This window comes from Adiantum capillus-veneris, chromosome 19, assembly GCF_014529385.1.
Source record: "Adiantum capillus-veneris isolate H3 chromosome 19, ASM1452938v2, whole genome shotgun sequence".
NCBI lineage: Eukaryota > Viridiplantae > Streptophyta > Polypodiopsida > Polypodiales > Pteridaceae > Adiantum > Adiantum capillus-veneris.
The window spans coordinates 14,612,419-14,622,956 of record NC_140949.1 but is presented as its reverse complement, the minus strand read 5'-3'; positions in this window follow the sequence as shown (position 1 = coordinate 14,622,956).

Sequence of the window (10,538 nt, the reverse complement as noted above, 5' to 3'; positions counted from 1 at the left end):
AGGAAACAATTTTATAATTGATCATAGATCTGAAACCACAGTTCACTCGGCCCCATTGCAGTATTGTTACACATGTAAAGAGGACACTGATGCTGGGGAAGATTCTCCTTATATGGATGTACTACTTGGGATGACTGAGTCGGACAATGTGGATTGGGTCCACATATCAGCAACCATAGACACTTGGGGAAATAGAGGGACGACCTGGGTAACACCTGAGGGGGATGAGATGCCACCACTCGTACCCTTAAATATGCTAGAAGCAATGCATACATCTTCTGACAAGACTCATCCTCATATACAAATAAAACGTACAAGTGGGTCCCTAAATCTTCTTTTGCGACCATGGTTGATGCTAAAAAACAGAAGCCTTGTAAGAAATGTCCCACTCGCCCCAAGAAATGTAAGGAAACGTGGCGGTGGATTCATAAACGACTATTGGAAGCCCAAGGCTACTATCAAGGAAATGATCAAATTTGGGTGCCAAAACGTAGATTGTGTTCTTACTTGTCACCTGGCCCATGTGAGCCCAATCCCGTAGCTCCAAAATGAATCAACAATCGCGGAAAGAAAAAAATTATAGAATAAGGAGATGCTTTTTCCAAAGCTTAGTATGCGATACTACAGACCTTTGCTGATCACTGAAAAGTGTCACGTGACACATCCAACCCTATGTGTCCGTGGACAAGCTACAACATAGCAAGGGTTCAGTCAATCCAATCAGTCTAGATTAGAAGTGATCTAGCACTTTTGTGAGTCTATTCATAGACCGTGCATGCCCAATCACTTAGTGTAGATGGAACAGGGAAATCAAATGAAGCTTCTTGCTCTTCATGTAGTTCCTATATGGAAATAGAAGCTTCGACACAACCTCCACCTACCATTGTACATATCCATATAAGCAAGAAAGAGTTTGCACCTCCCGTTGTAAGTTCACCATCTACAACAATGTTGCAAATAAAATCATGGGAGAGTACCTTACCACCCTTGCAACTAAATGAAACACATAGGGAGGTCGAAAAATATTGGTTAAAGCCTTCACCCATAACAACTTGGAACAATTGGTTTCAAAGGGTGACGAGCACATTTCAAACGGTATGATCTACCCAAGGAAGGGGGGAGTGTTTGCTGACAGTCATCATTCACTCACTCCCCTCTCAACCTTCCTCCCTGACCTCTCAATCTCCCAATCTTAGGGAATGTATATATAAAGCCTTATACTCACAAAAAACAAAAATAGTAAAGAGCAAGAGCAATTATCAAACAAGTGTGTACAATAAAAGTCAAAACATTGATCTAGACCTACACATTCACATCCGGTACACTAAGACAGAAACCTAAACACCTTTGATCCTCATCACTGGAGTGATGGAGGGTAGGTAGAATTAGTACGATAGGAGTGTTTCTGTTTTAGAGTTGAGTGATTAGAAAAGTTCTTTTTTCTTACTGATGTGCCTCCTAGAGGTATTCTTTGTGTTTCCTAGTGTGTACAGGAACGTGTTACTGTTGTTAGGATTTGGACCTTCATGGAATCTTTCTCTCGTTCACACTTTAAATCAAGCACGACCATCAACACAAACAGGTGTTTCTTGTTCATTAGCATTGCCCCTTATCTTTTTGCATCCATGTTTGTCTACTTTAATTGTGATTGGTAGCATAATATTCAACCCATTTGCTTAGTATCAAACATTCAATTCAATGTAACTTTTGTTATAATCACTTGTCTAGGTTTAAAAATCAAGCAGTCTGACTAAGCTAGTTTGACTAAGCTAGGTGTTAGAGATCTTCTCTTAATACCATGGGGAATGCCCTCCTAATAATCTATGGTTACTTAGATTCTTAATCCAGTTTAGGCAGCATTGTGTGCAATGTACTAGGGCTTTCTAGTGGGCTTAGTCCCTATTGACCTTTAGCTTAAGTATTATAAAGGGAGTTCATTAGTGTGATGAGCCTGGGGAGGATAACAGTGTTATATGACCCCCCAAAGTTACAAAATTAAAATGTTGAAAACGAACAAACAAAAAAATCAAAGTGCCACAATGTAAAATCTTAAGCTAGAAGAGAAACCTTAGCTTGATTTGGTACTCCACTCACATGTATCGCCTATGGTACTAGAGCCCTAGAGGTTCCCAGTGTGGGCGCCTTTCCTTGAAAAACAAAAAACCCAAGGCATACAAAATAGGCACGCACATCAAAATTGAATCATTGTGAATAGACTTTGGGGGGTGAAAGAAAAGAAAATAAGTCAGGCGATGATTTCATGAGAATTCCTTTTATCGTAGATTAACTACAAGATCTTCTAGGTATAGCCTCTAGTTTGTCCTCGGACATAAATACTTGGCTCTGGCGATTAAACAACTTAATTGACCAGAGAAAATTGAGAAGCTTGCCCATGGTATTAATAGTCGATCTTTAGTGCCTTTCGGCCGTTAAATTAGCGACCCCAGATTTGTTTAATTTTTTACCTTTACAACTGTTTTATGTGTTTGATTATATTGCAATTTAATGTTTATTGCTGACAAATGGTTTAGAATTCTGCTACCAATCAATTTGTCTGCCTAAAAATGCATATGCTTTTTAATTGTATATGAGAATGCAATTACTGTGCCAATGTTGTTTGATTTTTCAGTGTGACTGAAGAAGGCTAAGGACATTCATCTCAAATTCTCTTCCACCTCAACGAATGAGCTTCAAATCAATAGCTTCCGAGGACGGAATCTACATCAGGAAGGGGGCATGTTAACCCTCAAGCACATTCCTATCATCTACAATGGGTGCTGTATTATTTATTTGGTAGAGTCAGGTACCGGGCTTGTCGGTCCAATAGGAAAAGGGTAAGAATGACCGCCGATGAGAGGCGCACTCTAATTGGAACATTCAAGGGATTAGTTGGCTAAGCATGGACGCCCAGGTGCGAATGGGGCAAGCTCATATAAAAGTCAACTAAATCTAAAATTCACTTCTTCTTTCATTTGTGCAATTAAAGAGTGCTCTTGCTCCATCTCCATCATCTTCTTCTTCTTCACCTCTTTGTGTGTGTGTGTTTGTGTGTGTGTATGCATGAGAGAGAGAGAGAGAGAGAGAGAGAGAGAGAGAGAGAGAGAGAGTGCGATCGAGCATTGCGACAACGGCACGGCGGCAGCGAAGCGGTTGAGTGCGGCGCAACGGCAACTCCTTCTTCTTCGCGCGAGGAATCTTCCACGACAGCAAGCGTAGAGCGGTGAGTGACACACCATTGCCATCTTTGAGCTTATTAGTTTAGCTAGTTGCGTGCTTGGAGCCATTTGTGGCTCGCACATAGTGTATTGGAGAGTTCCTTGCATTGACATGTGTGACATACGCGCACAGACACCAAGCTTATAAGAACTCTTCAAGGTATGGCAAGGGGCTTAAGTTTTCCTCGACGTGGATGTTGTTGAAAGCTCTTGTGTTGAAAGCTCTTGTGTTGGATTGGAAAGATGCACCTTGTCCGATCGATGTGTATGGACTTTAATGCTACTAGCTCTATAAGCATCATATTTTGATACCCATGTTAGACATGTGCATTCTTTGAAGTGGCTTTGTACTCATGGCCCAGGATGTAAAGCAATCAGTATGTGGGATTCCAAAGAAACAGACGCCAAGCTTATAAGAACTCTTCAAGATCTGGCAAGGGACTTATTTTCCTCGACGTGGACGTTGTTAAAAGCTCTTGTGTTGGATTGGAAAGATGCACCTTGTCCGATATGCACATGCACCTTGTCCGATGTGCATGGACTCTAATGCTACTTTTTCTATTTTGTGCATGGACTCCAATGCTACTCTTTGTATTTTGTTCTTCGAATGATAAGGGTGTTGTCCTCCATACATGTTTATGACTAGCTACGGCATTCCAAATCATTCGATCAATTTCAAAAAGGCACCCCAATTGAGAGCTTAGGAAAACCTTGCCTTAAAAGAGCTGATGTTCAAGGGTGGTCAAGCAATCAAAAGTTTGACAGGCATCACAAGTAATGGCTCCGTGAGAAAAAGTTATAGTAGGCAAGGTAGAGCTCTAAATACTACGACATTAGAAACTCCATGAACGAAATGTTTTGAGAGTAAAGTAGGCTTAATGGAGAGATTGAGCCGATGCTACAAAGGACTCTAAACCATTGAGGAGATTTTACCCCTACTTGCATGGTGATGCATAGTGGTTACTTTGCCCACTCTACAAAAACAAGGTAGAAGAATTGAGTCAGCTAGCAAGCATTTGAACGACAACTTTAGGATCAATCTGTGGACAAGAAGCATGCCTATTTTCACATAGCTATAAGGAGTTATGGGTGCATGCAAGGCATGAACATCCATTGCCCTTCTGAAGTGGACCTAAATCATCAAAGGATTGGATGTGCCTAGATTGAAGAAGAGATCTTGGGAAGATGCAATGGAAAGTAATGGACTTTGCAAGTGATGAGGGGCAGTCGTGGACAATTTTCACGTTTCAAAAGCTTGAGCCCACCAACTGTACCTCCACAGGATTCTTCAGGCCTTTGTAGCCACCTAAGAGTTCCTCGTAGAGGTCTATGGGGTGAGAGCCTTGCTCGCTATGAAATTAGGGAGTTGATAATTCATCAAAGACAACCTTATAAAGCTGTCTAGAATGTCAACTAGGAGATGCATGTGGAGCGTAGAATAGTAATGTTGAAATTCCTTATTCTTGTTGTATTATGGAACTACCATTTGCAGGGCTTTCCTGATATTTTCGATTGGGAGAGTCTTCTTGATGGAAAATGGTCTAATTTTTTTGGATTCCGTATGGAATCTATTTTTGCTTTCTGCTATGAGTGTGGGGACCAACTAGGTCCCCACCGTTTAGGAAAAATTACAATGGTGATCGCTCCACATACTTACGTTACAAAAACTATAATCTACAAGGCAAGATTGCATGTTTGTAATCCTCTTAATTAGCCTTCAAAACTAGATCATGCTTAACACACAAGACAATTTGCGCATAAAATTTCTTATGGGCATCATAATTAACATGGGCAATATTATCTATTTGTCCACTAAATTTAAAGGGGCTAGAGAGGAGCCACTATTTCCAATAGCTTGGTCCAAATTTGGACACCACATTTTTTAACAAAAGTAGTGCCATTAGATGAGGTGTTGATTGCTCCTCTCCCTTTGCAAGTGTGAACAACTACCTAATGGAGTTAATGCATGCAAGAAACTGATATTTGCAATTCAATAGATCCATCAAAATTACCTTGATCGTTTTTTTACCTTTGAGAAAAAAAGGCTGCATGACCATCAACTTGGAAAGCAAATTCATGATGGCATTTTTAGTTATGGGATTTTGAAAAAGGACGATGGTAGAGCACGGCTTCCATCTATACTATCTATAAAGGGGGAGCCCCTTGCCACATGGCGAGTTCTGCTTTAACCGGCGAGTGTGCCCTAGCGCTCGACAACGGACAGACATTGGAGACTGCAGAGTGCTTTGCGAGAGAGTAGCCGGCAGTTCAGAGTAGCCTGGAGGGTTGACTAGAGGTCGTTGCGAAGCAGCGTTTGGGGAGCAGCGCGTGTGTAATTAAGGAGCAAGGCGTGCCTTCCACGTCACGTGTCTGCCATCCAGCTTTTAGAACAGTGTGCACGAGAGAGAGAGAGAGAGAGAGAGAGAGAGAGAGAGAAGTCTGACGGCGCTGCCCCTGCAATTTGTGGAAATTCCCAAAATACCCCTCAAAATTCATTGTCTTGAATTCCCAAAATACCCCCGGTTGTGAGATTGAGTACCTCCAAATATTAAAAAATTTGTAGCTTTTTCATAAGCAGACTGATTGTTTATCAATACAAGGTGCTTAACCTAAACTTTGAGTTGGTTATGTAGGCTTTGGAGATGAATTACTTCATTATCTTTAGACACAATTGTCCTTTTTTTTGCGAGGTAATTTGTGACAAATTGCATGGGGTAGCACTCAAAAACGGATCTAGACTGTCAAAAGGGACAAAAGATTAAAAAAGAGCAGTCACAATGCGCACGCGTGACACAGAGAGAGAGAGAGAGAGAGAGAGAGAGAGAGAGAGAGAGACAATGAATGTCGAGGCCACTTATGACGGTGCTGCATAAAGTTGGAATAAGGGAAAATTACTGTGGAAATTCCCAAATTTTCACTCAAATTTCATTGTTTATCAATACAAGATGCTAAAACTAAAATTTGAGTTGGTTATGTAGGCTTTGGAGATGAATTACTTCATTATTTTCTATACTATCTATAAAGGGGGAGGGAATCCGGCTCCCCCTCGCCACATGGCGAGTCCTGCTTCAACCGGCCAGTGGCGCTTGCAATCCGGCATCACATCGTGCAACGCGCTCAAAGCGAGAAAGGGAGAGAGATTGCTGCGTGATGCGCCCCCTCCCGACAATTGAAACACACACACACATAGAGAGAGAGAGAGAGAGAGAGAGAGAGAGAGAGAGAGAGAGAGAGAGAGCAAAGGGGGGCCCTTTTTCAGCGCCGGACGAAGGGCTGGCAAAGAGAGAGAGAGAGAGAGAGAGAGAGAGAGAGAGAGAGAGAGCTCATTTTTCAAAACATACAAAATTCCGTTCCTTGAATTTGCACTAAGAGGAAATTTGAGAAACTCAGGCTACGTTTTTAGGTTTTTACACTATTTTTCTCTATTATGGGGTTGAATTTCTCCTTTTCCCCTTGCCGTGAACTGGCATTTTGGAAATTGAAAACGGCACGATATTAAGCTGAGACACATTTTTCCCGAACACTGGTGCTTATGCTCAATAGAGAGAGAGAGAGAGAGAGAGAGAGAGAGAGAGAGAGAGAGAGAGAGAGAGAGAGAGAGCACAAAGGGGGGGCCTTTTTCAGCGCAGTCCGGACAGAGGGCTGGCAGAGAGAGAGAGAGAGAGAGAGAGAGAGAGAGAGAGAGAGAGAGAGAGAGAGAGAGAGAGAGAGAGAGAGAGAGAGAGAGAGAGAGCAGACTCAGTGTAGCCTGCACATGCGCTCTCAAAAAGAGAGAGACAGGTCACAGGGACTTCCTACACGTGCGCGCTCGGAAAGAGAGAGACAAAGAGAGAGAGAGAGGCGACCAGCTGTTGACAGTTGAGCTCCCGAGCAATGCTCTCTGAGTGCACAGAGAGAGAGAGAGAGAGAGAGAGAGAGAGAGAGAGAGAGAGAGAGGCGGCTCGAAAAAAACCTAGGTTTAGTGTAGTCCCACCTACAAATTTTGAAATTTACCTCTAAAGTTTTTATTTGAAGGTAAGAAAACCTTCAAATTTTGCCAATTTACCTCTGTGGTTTCACATGTGTAGGTTTGCCAAGTTTTTGGAAAAAAGTTTTTTTTCGGGCACTGGTGAGGAGGTCCGGCCAGCGGGGGGGGTGTCATTGTTGGAGATGGCCTTCTGCCTTTATGTTGCACAACAACCAAGTGCACAAAATCGTGGATGCAAGTGCAGCCTGCCTCGAACGAGAGAGAGAGAGAGAGAGAGAGAGAGAGAGAGAGAGAGAGAGAGAGAGAGAGAGAGAGAGAGAGCGAGCCACAAAGCAAGCTTGCTTAGAGCTGGCTAGTGGCAGTGCGTCTCTCCCTCTCTCTCTCTCTCTCTCTCTCTGTGTGTGTGTGTGTGTGTGTGTGTGTGTGTGTGTGTGGGGAGATTAATTATAGGTGTAGCTTTTTGGGAGCCGTAAATCCCTACATAGTAGCAAAATCCAATTTGGGAGGCTTTGAGGAGTAAGTTGAGGGCGAGTGTGACTTGCCGACAAGGGGGTAAAGAGGGGCCATGCCACCGCCGAAGGCGGCCCCGTTTTACTAGTTCTTATAAAAGTTTAGAGAGACCCTACGCCAACCCTCCATCATGCTTCTGTATTGCATTCACCTAAATCTGTACACGATCTATTTTTTGATACTTTTTTCAAATCTTTCCTAGTAGAAAAATTTTAATTGGGGTTATGTTGAATTGAAAACTTATTCAAGGGAGCACATTACTCAATGCCAATGCCATGTCTTGATGGATAGATCACATTCATGCTTTTAATTAAAAAAAGGGAGATTAATTTACTATAATATTCAGTCTAACTTTAATTAGCATCATAAACAAATAGGGTACCCACATATTACTTCACGTTTTATTAAGAGATAAAACACACAAAAAAAAAAAAGCAATTGAAAGAAATATTAACATGCTTTGTTAAAAATAGCATGTTTGACATGATCTCGAGTCGGAAAAGCAGTACGTGTGATTATCTCTCCCTTCCCATGCAATGTGTGGCACTCTATTGCGATGGCATCAACATTGGCTTCTCTCTCTCTCTTGGGGTAGCAAGGATCCCTCTCTCTATCTCTCTCTCTCTCTCTCTGTGTGTGTGTGTGTGTGTGTGTGTGTGGGGAGAACATCAACAAAGGTGCTCGCATGAAGAGGAGCAAGGGCTCCGTCTCTGTTTTAGAGTTGAGTGATTAGCACAGTTCTTTTTTCCTACTGATGTGTCTCCTAGAGGTATTCTTTGTGTTTCCTAGTGTGTACAGGAACGTGTTGCTGTTGTTAGGATTTGGACCTTCATGGAATCTTTCTCTCGTTCACACTTCAAATCAAGCACGACCATCAACACAAATAGGTGCTTCTCGTCCATTAGCATTGCCCCTTATCTTTTTGCATCCATGTTTGTCTGCTTTAATTGTGGTTGGTAGCATAATATTCAACGCATTTGCTTAGTATCAAACATTAAATTCAATGTAATTTTTGTCATAATCACTTGTGTAGGTTTAAAAATCAAGCAGTCCGACTAAGCTAGTTTGACTAAGCTAGGTGTTAGAGATCTTCTCTTAATACCATGGGGAATGCCCTCCTAATACTCTATGGTTACTTAGGTTCTTAATCCGATTTAGGCAGCATTGTGTGCAATGTACTAGGGCTTTCTAGTGGGCTTAGTCCCTATTCACCTTTAGCTTAAGTATTATAAAGGGAATTTATTAGTGTGATGAGCCTGGGGAGGATAAGAGTGTTATATGACCCCCCAAAGTTACAAAATTAAAATGTTGAAAACGAACAAACAAAAAAATCAAAGTGCCACAATGTAAAACCTTAAGTTAGAAGAGAAACCTCAGCTTGATTTGGTACTCCACTCACATGTCGCCTATGGTACTAGAGCCCTAGAGGTTCCCAGTGTGGGCGCTTTTCCTTGAAAAGCAAAAAACCCAAGGCGTACAATATAAGCACGCACATCAAAATTGAATCACTGTGAAAAGACTTTGGGGGTGAAAGAAAAGTAAATAAGTCAGGCGATGATTTCATGAGAATTCCTTTTATCGTAGCTTAACTACAAGATCTTCTAGGTATAGCCTCTAGTTTGTCCTCGGACATGAAATACTTGGCTCTCGCGATTAAACAACTTAATTGACCAGAGAAAATTGAGAAGCTTGCCCATGGTATTAATAGTCGATCTTTAGTGCCTTTTGACCGTTAAAGTAGCAACCCCAGACTTGTTTAATTTTTTACCTTTACAACTGTTTATGCGTTTGAATATATTACAATTTAATGTTTATGCTGACAAATGGTTTAGAATTCTGCTACCAATCAATTTGTCTGCCTAAAACTGCATATGCTTTTTAATTGTATCTGAGAATGCAATTACTGTGCCAATGTTGTTTGATTTTGTAGTGACTGAAGAAGGCTAAGGACATTCATCTCAAATTCTCTTCCACCTCAACGAATGAGCTTCAAATCAATAGCTTCCGAGGACGGAATCTACATTAGGAAGGGGACATGTTAACCCTCAACTACATTCTTATCACCTACAACGGGCGTTGTATTATTTATTTGGTAGAGTCAGGTACCGGGCTTGTCGGTCCAATAGGAAAAGGGTAAGAGTGATCATCGATGAGAGAGGCGCACTCTAACTAGAACATTCAAGGGATTAGTTGGCTAAGCATGGGCGCCCAAGTGTGAATGGGGCGAGCTCATATAAAAGTCAACTAAACCAAAAATTCACTTCTTCTTTCATTTGTGCAATTGAAGAGTGCTCTTGCTCCATCTCCATCTTCTTCGTCTTCTTCACCTCTTTGTGTGTGTGTGTGTGTGTGTGTGTGTGTGTGTGTATGCATGAGAGAGAGAGAGTGTGTGTGTGCGCGATCGAGCATTGCAACGACGGCACGGCGGCGGCAAAACGGTTGAGTGCGGCGCAGCGGCGACTCCTTCTTCTTCGCGGCGAGGAATCCTCCACGACAGCAAGCATAGAGTGGTGACTGACACACCATCGCCATCTTTGAGCTTACTAGTTTAGGCTAGTTGCGTGCTTAGAGCCATTTGTGGCTCGCAGTGTATTGGCAAGTTCCTTGCATTGACACGTGCGACATACGCTCACATACACCAAGCTTATAAGAACTCTTCAAGGTATGGCAAGGGACTTAAGTTTTCCTCGACGTGGATGTTGTTGCAAGCTCTTGTGTTGGATTGGAAAGATGCACCTTGTCCAATCGATGTGTATGGACTTTAATGCTACTAGCTCTATAAGCATCATATTTTGATACCCATGTTAGATATGTGCATTCTTTGAAGTGGCTTTGTATTCATGGCC